Below are 11171 nucleotides of genomic sequence, written 5' to 3' on the forward strand. Positions count from 1 at the left end.
TGCTTTTATTCTTTTGTTTCCCTGGCCAAAGATATTTGTTCAGTTTTAAGTAGTAAGTTTCTATACTTAACTGACTGTTTTCTAATTTCTATTTACTCCAGATTCTAATATTTTTTATTTGTGTACACAGTAAACAGGAAGTTACCCTGCTTAATTGTTACCTCAGAGACCAGCTTGGGAAAGTCTGCATATGCATTTGCATATATACATCCTGTGAGGTGTTATCTTGTGACTGAGGCTCAACGCAGAAAAGCATGCCTATGCAAGGTGATGTGAATTATCGGACTTTGAGCCAGGTCATTCTTCTACAATCCACAGTGTCAGGTGTGCACCGAGAATATGTCCTTGAAGGTATTCCCACCCTCAGTGGAAAGCGCAACGGGTGGTAATGATTGCGACCAGTGGATCTGGTTAGAATTGTGTATGCCGACAATCAATTTGGGCAGAATCAAAATCACATCCACGTTCATTGCAGGAGTCTTCACAAGTACATCCCACGGACCAGTCAAAATTACATACAGTCCAAGTTTAGTTTTACGTAGTTTAGGTCATTTTTTTGGGAGAGAATAGGTAAATAAATTTCTATGTAACAAAACTGATTTGTGAAATAAATTATAATAGATGTATTAATAGCTTGTATATGTACTGTAATATATGTGTATATATGGGGTACAAGGTCCATATCCATTAGTATCGTAAAACTCTCCAGAATATGCCATATGGCCAAGCACATTAACTAGTACAGAGACTGATTCTTTTATTCCAGTCGTTTCTCTTTGTGGTTTGGAGTGCGTAGAAGAGATAACATCTCTCCTATCCTCTCTCTCTCTCTCTCTCTCGCTTTCCCTCTCCCCCAACTTTCTCTCTCTCTCCATACAAACACTCCTTCACAGAAAGCAATTCTTCAACCAGTGAGCCAAGTCACGTAAAGTTCATCTGAAATTATTTTTAGCTTGCGGCAAAAAGAAAGCGGGGTAGAATTTTAAAGACTCCTGCTTTGTGTACAATTGCCATTGAATTAAATTGTACACAGTGGGCCTTACATACGGCCTTGACTTGCGAGTGCCAGTCTATAAGTGAGTTAATCTGCTAAGACTGCTGAGGTTGGGAGTGGCAAAGAAAAGGTCACACATCTCTGTGGTGATTGGTTTATGAATAGGACATTTGGCAATGGTAAAAAAAAAACACTGGATAAAAGCTTCTAGATATTTTAGTAAAGCAAGGCTTAGGCAAGGTTAGTACTGTTATGTAAAGCGTGAACTTTCGGATAACTTAAGCAAAGCCTCGGAACATACACTTATCATCAAAAGAAATAGTTGCACTATTTATATATATATATATATATATATATATATATATATATATATATATATATATATATATATATATATATATATATATATATATATAATTTTTTTTTTTTTTTTTTTTTTTTTTTTATATATAATATATATATTTAGTTTGCTAAATAAATTATTATACCTGTTCAAGAACAAACCTGCTTTATTCTATTGAATAGAGACATGGAAAACTATTGTCTCTGTTTAGCTTGAAAAATGTTTATTTTAAGAAGACAATGTTTATTTTAAGAAGACATTTACAAATATGCTGTTTAATATTTTATAAACTATATACAAGACACTACTGAGAATGCAAAAGGACCTGTAGGAATAACCCATACACAGTCTATAGAGTGACAGGTGGGTATTTTCTGTGCTCACCACAAAAATTAAGCTTCAGAAAGTTTTACATTTAAACAAACCTGAAGCATTTAAGATACAAGTCCTGCTGACTTATTAGGTTAAAATATAACTCTTTGCCTGCAGTAAGAAAAGGTATGTATAAAGAAAAAAAGATGCAAAATTTAATGAAAATTACACTTTTCCAAGCAGCGTATTGATTATGTTTTGAACTATGGGCCCGTACATGTTGACTACATATTAGATCCAGTGCAAATAAAAAAGCAAAACCTGCATAACATTGCATAACATTGTTACACAATGATAAAATCGTGTACATTTTAAGTTCTACTGTTTGTACCAGATGCAGGGCTACTGTAGACTAGTCCAAGCTTTATATCTGCTACAAGCAGATTTTAGAACATCTTCATTTTGTGTCACTGCTTTATCAATTGGAGATTTCCTCTGGTAATTCTAGTGCCTCTGTTTTATCTTTCTTGTAGAAGTGTTCTTCCTGCATCGTAAATCATAGAATGGGTTTCCTCCTTTGAGTCTTGCTTCATCTCAGTGTTTCTTCTTTTCCTGAAACATTTTGCCTCAGTTTGATCATTAAGACCTTTATGTCTGAAGCTGTTTTGGGACACTTGTAAAAAGGAACTGTTTAAATAAAATTAAATGATTTATGTCATGGGAACAGTGACAAAGGAAGGCCGAAAAGCCTGTTCCCAGAATACTCACAGAGGCCTGCATGCTTTGCTCTCTGTGAGAAGCTGTCAAGTAAAGAAGACAGAGGGCAACTGACCAAAAATACCCCCCCACAGTGCCCTTCCCATTTACGTTACCTCAGTAAAAATAAACCCGGGCTTTCCACTGCCGGACATGTCCTTGGAAATAAACTGACCAAACTATAACCGGAGTTCCACGGCAAACTGCAACATTGACCAGGCGGGCAATGACCTTTCTCAATCATCACCCAACTGTGCTTTTTGAAGAGCAGGAAACTACATTAAAGATAGCAGTGTGTGCTTGTGTTAAACATAGTTGCAGTACAGCAGTAACACTTAAACCTTTTTATTATTATTAAAATTTTGGGATACATTTGAAAACAAGTAAAAAAAAAAATAATGTGGGGAGTTTTTACACAATAAATAAAAGAAATAATTTTGGTGAAATAACCATGGTTTTTAATCACAGTTTTCATGCATCTTGGCATGTTCTCCTCCACCAGTCTTACACATTGCTTTTGGATAATTTTATGCCACTCCTGGTGCAAAAATTCAACCAGTTCAGCTTGGTTTGATGGCTTGTGATCATCCATCTTTCTGTTGATTATACAGGTTTCAATTTGGTAAAATCTCTTATTTTTTTCCAGAGCTGTGTATATATATTTATATAAACAACTATATATATATATATATATACTACACATCCACAGTTCTCATTCTGACCGTGTAGACACATAGCTACAAAAATTCTTATTTCTACTTGTTTAATTAATTTCATCTGCTGCAGAAGTTTTATGGGCAGATAATTTTGCTCCATAATTAGGTAGCTTAATTCAGATTTTGTCAGTAAATACAACATGTAGTAGATGCTTTCAAAGGATAAAAGTACTCAAACTTGGCTACAAATATGTTAAACGTAGTTGAAACAGTTCTGTAATATTTATTCAGCTAATAATGAATTAAGATATTTTACCAGCCAGTGTCTCATGTTGTCAGTGTATTAACATACTAACAGTATGACTAACTGAACGTGTTGCTAGGCAGCAGGCTAACGGTCGCCAGCATGACAGACCCAGCTTATTGTACACAACCTGGTGAAGGCACTGAGCACACAGTTCTGCAGGTCAGTGATACGGTTTTTAAATATGGCTGAAAGCAGTTAGCAGGTTGTTAAACAGAGAGTTTTTCTTTATTTTTACTTTCTTAGTTTTCTTTCATTTCACAAGACATACGAGTGACTAACTAGCTAGTTAGCTAACCTACCAGCCTTAAACTAGCTACCAGGCTAGCTAGTTAACTTGGCTAGATAAGTCTTGTTATTATTTTTTTTTCTTTTATCCAAAAGCGTTTTAATAGCACTTAGAAATACGACAGCTTTTTTACCAGGAATCCACCACGAGAATATCTGCACTGTATTATTTAACTGTAACACTACAGCATTAATAATCAGCAGGTTATAAATTTAGATATGTTAACTGGTGATGAGCGGAAAATTCCCTTTGTGCTCCGCTCTTAAACTGCAGCCCCAAGCTGTTACAACTACAATACCACTTTAATCTTGTAATATTACGTCTTAAATCTGTATAAAATTACAAATGTTTGTTTACGTATCACTGGCTATTGGGACACCTGAATTCATTAAAAGGCATGTATTAAACAAACATTTGGGCATAGTTTATGTGGAATGCTGCCGCAACAACAAAAACAACCTGTGCTAAGTTTAAAAGACGGCATTTATTTGCAGTAAAGCAGTTAAAATATCAGTTAAATCTTTAGACTGCAGAGCCCTTAAGGTGACATGTTAAATAAAAAATCATGTCTGGCCACAACTTATTAAGGAGTGGGAACAAGAACCTAATTTGTGGGAATAAGATTCTATCGCAAAAAGATAATTAAATCGGTGCCTATGTAAGCCAATGTAAGGCTAACAAAGCAAGCAGCTCTCAGGGGTTGTGCACAATATGACTGCCCGAGCAAGATAAACGGGTCTGTGAACTTTTAGTATGCAAATAAAGTGTCCTTTACTTATGTCCCACTGCAAGAGATTCCAAAATATCCCAATCGTTCATTCCAAAATAAACATAAACCAGTATACTCTCCATTTTCTTACAAAAGATTGTCCTTGGATTAGAGTTTTGATGTAGTGTTCAGTCTTCTTCATGGGCATTAATGTACAGAAAAGCCAGCTTTATTATTCTTTGGCTATGACTTAATAATCTTGTTCACATGAGTTAATAAGTGGGGGCCACAATGAAATTATTTATTAGTTGTGACCATGCCTTAGGATCTCATTCCCACGCTTTAAGTCATGGCCACACATTATCTTTTTTTAACATGATGTAACCCTAGACAGACTTCCTTACATTACTTTTTTTTTAGTAGACCTGTTGTAATAATTGCATTATTGAATTATGGTACAGTGACATCTGGACATGCCCTCAATCATTTTTGCTGTCCAGTTAAAATGTCAGTTAAATATTTCAGCAGACTTCCTTAAATTGCCTTTATCAAATTTTAGAATAAAGTGAAGATCTCAAAATGAAATGATTTACACATTTGGAGTTTGTCCCCACATATGCTTAACATTGCTGAATAGTACTTTATGTACAAATTCATGTGTAGGAATCAACTACTTGTTTTTCTAGACTAAAAAAATCTAGCATAAGCAGCCTGTGCCTCCAGATGTAAGTATCTTAGATTATGAAAACACACGCTTTGGCTGGTACTGTGTGTTGGAGTGTTTATTTTGTGGGTGTTCGGGTTTGGGTTGGTAAGTGAAAATGCGGGGTTTGATATTTACACAGCTTTAGGATGAGAGAAAGCAGACTAACTGAGAAGTCATGTTGGACTCGTTTCTGTTGGCCCATTAAGGCCCGGCTGCATATCGCCCTCTCTGCCCAGAGCGTTTCAATTTCCACTTTGTCTGAAGCTGATTCAGGGCACAGTGTTTAGTCTGGCGCCTGGATCAGCGTGGCCCTTTGCCACTGCAGTTCCATTCACGGGTTTATGATCGATCTGTGTCTTTTGTGAGTCAGTGATGTATTACCCCATGCTAGATCAGGGTGTAATGGATGCATGTCCATGCTTGCTGTGGAGAAAATGCTAGTTTTATAGGGTGGTGGTTTTCAATGCAGGCCTTTCAGTGCAAGCTGATAGAACCACCTTTACTGTGCATAAACAGCCTTATGTTAACCATGTCCACAAACGGCATCAACTGCTCTGGGCCCTGAGACATCTGCGATATCACCATCACCCAGTAGAACTGTGCATTGTGGCCAGAGAAATTGGTATTCCAGAGATTTTTATAGGATAGATGCCAGCCAGACCAAAGATGAAAAAGATCATCTAGACTGTTATCAACAACAAGTCTAAACAGCAGGGTATCATGTTATAGGGGTTGTGCCAGTCCATTTCTGTGATTCATAATATAGGGGTTGTGTCAGTACATTTCTGTGATTCAGCATTGCACATCCTAAGATGTGTTTGTGCAGGTGTTAAAACACCCTTAGATGCTTAATTGGATCTGCTGTATTAGGTACTCTTTTCAGTAAAATCCAGAGCAGTCAGTTGCATTTGTATTGCATTTGTGTTTTATTAATGTAGGATATTTGTAAAAAAAATGTTATATTCCATTTGCAATGTCTGGCTGGACCATAATTTAATATAAATTTATATCGTGATAGAAAATACTATAAAATAAAATTTCATTATGCTGGCAACTAACACAAATGGTCAGATATCTAAGTCCTGTTAAATCTCAGTTTTTAAGCATTTTAATCCGCATTAATATATATATTTTTTTTTCATTACAGAGCAACACCTTACTCCTGAAGACATATTTGAGTAGACTAGAACCTCCTCAAAATGTCCTCTGTGGATATGGGAACCAGTGCATTCCTATTTACAGAATTTATAACTTATAATTTTTCTCATGAAGAGGAGGCCTAACATTTTTATATATGCTAGCTATTCCTTTACCTGTGTCCTGTCAGATTGGTGACTGGTTAAATGTTTCATATGGGGTGGGATTATTTATTTATTTATTAGTTATTTAGTCATTTATTGCTTGTTTGGCCACAAGTCTGAAAAACCAATGAAGAAAATCGTGTGACTTCCTTTTATAAATTCTTTGCAATTTTAAGACACAAAGGTAAATAAGACTATAAATAGTTGTTCTATGGTTATAAGAGATATGCAGTACTTGCAGCACATGTAATTGACTAAGGTTCATTACAGGACACTGCCATCAGTTTACTGCATATTCTTTATTACGCTGTTGTGTTAGAATTATGTATTTGGCATCCAATGGTCTTAAAATCACAGTAATGTTGTTCACATTATTCACACAATAAATTATTAGACAATATATAATTTAAAATAGTAATTGTGACGCTGACAGGCCTATTTCTGGAACCTTCTATGTGGTTCAGGTTCTTAACTACCTCAGGCATGTGTTACAAGCTGCTTACCAGGCTCAGGTGTGTTACAATTGGGCTCCTCTAATAGGGTGCTTTAATGCTTACACTGGCCTCAGTTTACATTTGGCCACTGTCCACTGTCAGCTCTGCCTTCTTTTCAGCTCACTTTCAGCTGACCTGAATTCACATCCTGTCTGCCTCCTGTGCCACGGAGAGAGGAGCTGAGATTCTAATGTAAAAGAACAGATGGTGAGCCCAAAGCATTCAGAGTCTGTGTGAGCAGGTACTGAGCTCCAGACAGATAAAGCTGGGTTTTTGGAGATAAGCAGTGATCGGAGGTGGGAGTGCTGGGATTTTTGTGTTCTGTAAATATTTACTGAGGCTGACTGCCTGCCTGGCAACGGACTGCTAATAAAAATATAAATTTACAGGATGCATAAAGGAGACTGAGAGCATCGGCTGTGAATTGGTCCTGGCGCCCCCTGTTTTTAGTGGAAGACAAAGTGTGTGTGCTCTGCTACCTGATCCGCTTCTCCCCGTGCTCCAAATTTCCTCAATCGGGAAAGGAAAATTTATGCATCCATTCCTCCGCAGAGAGCAGAAAGAGCACCTGACTACACAGCCAGGCTTTATGATTGTGTGAGTTAATGCAAACATGTGGGTCTGTGTGTGTGTGTATAGGTATGAGTTACTGCAGTGTTTTTCTGAACAGAAGGTCCCTTAAAAGTTCCACAGTTATGGTCCCAACATACCTGAACTAAAGAATTATAGACACTGAATACCTGGGAACGGTGTGTTTGGACATGGGTTAGGCCTATGTAACTGGTATCAGATTATTATGTGTTTTTGGTAATCTGAGCATGTTCAGATTTCAAAAAGCCAGGTGTAAACACCCCCAAGACGCATTGTAATCGGATTACATTCAGATTACTCAAAACATAGTGTGAGGTGGTCAGAGAGGATTGGCAGGGGTCTTGGGTTCTCCCCTGCTATATCTATCTCTTTTACTTTCCCTTTCTGTGTTCGTGTGTGTGTGTGTGTGTGTGTGTGTGTGTGTGTGAGAGAGAGAGAGAGAATCTTGCCAATAGAGGGAGTAAAAATGCCTCCCCATTTCTATCCTGTGAAACAGCTCACATAGGCTACTCTTGGTTAGTGTACCTCTTGGTAAGAGCTCGTTGACTGCTAGACATGCCTCCGAAGTATTTTGCCCAGTTGACAGACTTTTAGAGTTAGACTAAGAGTAGTAGGATGGTGGGTTTGACAAATTGCCTGTTACCTACAATTGTCTTTAGCCATTTAGCCACAGATCTAGGTTCTTTTTGGCATCCAATATCAGTTGACTTTGAGTATGGAGTCCTCGTGGTGAGCACTTTAATCCTGCCTTTGCTGTGGAGCCACACATAGCCCCAACTTCTTGTGTAATTATTTGCTATATCATATAACAGTAAGTCACCCCTAGTAGTGATACAAGGGACAATACCAGCTAAGCGATATGTGCAGAATATCCTGCGGCTATATGTATTGCCTTTAATGGCAAGGCTTTAAACTGGCATTTTTCAGCAAGATATCCATGCCCAATTGTATGTTGGATCTAAGCTAGAAGTTGAGTTTTTATTAGAAAAGAAGCATATTTTATCACTCTAATATTCTAATCACTTACTTTTGCTGTTTATAGGTATATGTTTGAGTAAAATTAACATTGTTGTTTTATTTTATAAACTAAAGAACAACATTTCTCCCAAATACCAAACACAAATATTGTCATTTAGAGCAGTTATTTGCAGATTAGAAATTGCTGAAATAACAGGAAACATGCAGAGCTTTCAGACCTTAGATAATGCAAAGAAAACAAGTTCATATTCATAAAGTTTTAAGAGTTCATAAATCAATATTTGGTGGAATAACCAATTTTTTTTTGTTACAGTTTTCATGCATCGTGGCATGTTCTCCTCCACCAGTCTCCACCAGTCCTCCACACTGCTTTTGAAAACTTTATGCCACTCCTAGTGCAAAAATTCAAGCAGTTTAGCTTGGTTTGATGGCTTGTGGTCATCCAGAGGTTTTCAATTTGGTAAAATCAAAGGAACTCGTAATTTTTAAGTGTTCTCTTATTGTTTTCCAGAGCTGCATAATGTTCATTGGATTTCGACAGCTCCAGGTATATTTTGGATTAAAAAAAAAACACACATTAATGGCAGGTGTAAACAGGCCAATATATCATCCACAGGAGCTCTGAGGACTGTAATGAGAACGACAGAGTTAATGGGAGTTGCTGTTTCTGTGTTTGAGCCTCTGTGTGTGTGTGTGTTTGTGTGTTTGAGGGTTAGGTATGTTGAGTGCAAATGTGCATGGCTGAATATGAATGGGTGTGTATATATGTGTGAGGGAGTGTGTGTGTGTGTGTGTGGCCTTGTACAGTGCTGAACTCCACTTTAACTGCAGCACGCATTACTGGAGCCATTCCTCTGCTGATTGCTTGCGGTTGCTGGACAGCTCATATAATCTCCAACACCTTGAAGCTGCAGTCCGGGTGCGTGCTGGATCCTGCAGTGGGCACTGAACCTCCTGAACCACTTCACATTCTGTGTGTTTACACACCGTTCCAGACCTCCGGGCTGGAAAAGTGAGCACAATTTCCCTTTAAGCCAATGTTTATAAACACTGTATTAGAGATTATTGTAAATATATGTGTGCCATGACAGAAGCTGGAGGAGGTGGAGTGTGTGTTGGGGGTGAGGAAAACTATTCAGGTATCCAGCTTTTTACAAGCTTCACAACTAGCCAGGTCTCTTATTACCCTGATGCACCTATCACTATGGAACAGGGGAAATCTAGACCCATCAGACCACATATCTTCTTTGAATTGCTCCATAATCTAATATTTAAGGTCCCTAGGAAATTAAAGCCACTTTTGCTGGTTGGCTTCACTGATGGTTTTCTTAATGCTATACAACTGTTTAGTTTCAATTACTTTAGTTCCCTTCACATTGTGTCTGTGTGAAAATGCTCTTACTTTCACTTCTAGTGTTGTTTTCTAGGAATTGTTTTCACCAGACATATAAGTGTCTGGTATATTACATGTACTTTGGACCAAATATGAAAAGGACCATCCAGACTGTTATCAGCAACAAGTCCAAATACCAGGATCAGACATGTTACAAGGTTGTGTCAGTGCACTTCTGTAGTGGCAACATTAATGCAGGAAAGTCCTTTATGAGTCAAGACATATACATTTACAGGGATGTCCATGCATTTTTCTACAAGACAATGTAAAACCACATGATGCACACATTATAAAGGCATGGCTGTAGAGAAGATAAACGTCCTTCATGTTGGCTTCATGTTGTCCGCAGTGAAATAAAAGTCAAAACTAAATTTAATAAATCATACATTTTATTCCAGTTTCCAGTCTGTCCAAAATTTCTGATTTGGGGTTGTAAATATTTTAGAAATTACCAGATAAAAATTAATTATATTTGTTCCAAGAATTGCATTGGGGCAAAGGTCAGCAGAGTTACACAGCAGGTAAGATTGAGAGTTTCTGGGGTTCAGCATTCACATCATTCCTCAGCTTCAACGATGCCTCTCAGGTTTCACCTCCCATAACACTGATGTGCTCAGAGCCCTCAGGGGTGACAGGAACCACACAAAAGAATTCAGTTTACCACACAGAGATTTCGACACTGAGAATTGTTGTGACCTAAGGGCTGCTTTCTTACTCACTGTGTTTTGGTCAAAGGCCAGTTTTGCCAGAGGTGGGAGATAAAGTAAACCCCATCAAATCAAATAATGCTAGTGATGCTTCCTGAAAATGTTGACTCATGCTGGATCAGTTTGTGTTGCTTAATCATCATAACACTGCTGAGGGGGAATTCCAGCCATTCATGTTTTATTATTGTCATATCTGCATTTGAAAAGAGGCGTGGACTTCTCTGTAAAGCTGCTTTGTGACAACTTTTGTTGTAAAAATCGTTATATAAATAAAACTGAAATTGAATTGAAAATGATAAAGTATGTTTTTTTTCTGAATGTCCCGAAGTGTTTAATGTAGTATTTGGAACTAAATTTCAAATATAGCAGTGAGCTACATACAAACTGTTGTAAAATAGTCTCATTAGAATGTATAAATATATATACATGTGTATATTGTATAACTGTATTTTTTTGGATATCTACGCTACGGGAAAAAAAATATGAGACCACTTTAAAATGATGAGTTTCTTTGATTTCACCAAATTGAAAACCTCTGGAATATAATCAAGAATAAAATGGATGATCACAAGCCATCAAACCAAGCTGAACTGCTTGACTTTTTGCACCAGGAGTGGCACCAAATTATCCAAAAGCAG

The sequence above is a fragment of the Astyanax mexicanus genome, chromosome 6 (assembly GCF_023375975.1).
Source record: "Astyanax mexicanus isolate ESR-SI-001 chromosome 6, AstMex3_surface, whole genome shotgun sequence".
Lineage (NCBI taxonomy): Eukaryota > Metazoa > Chordata > Actinopteri > Characiformes > Acestrorhamphidae > Astyanax > Astyanax mexicanus.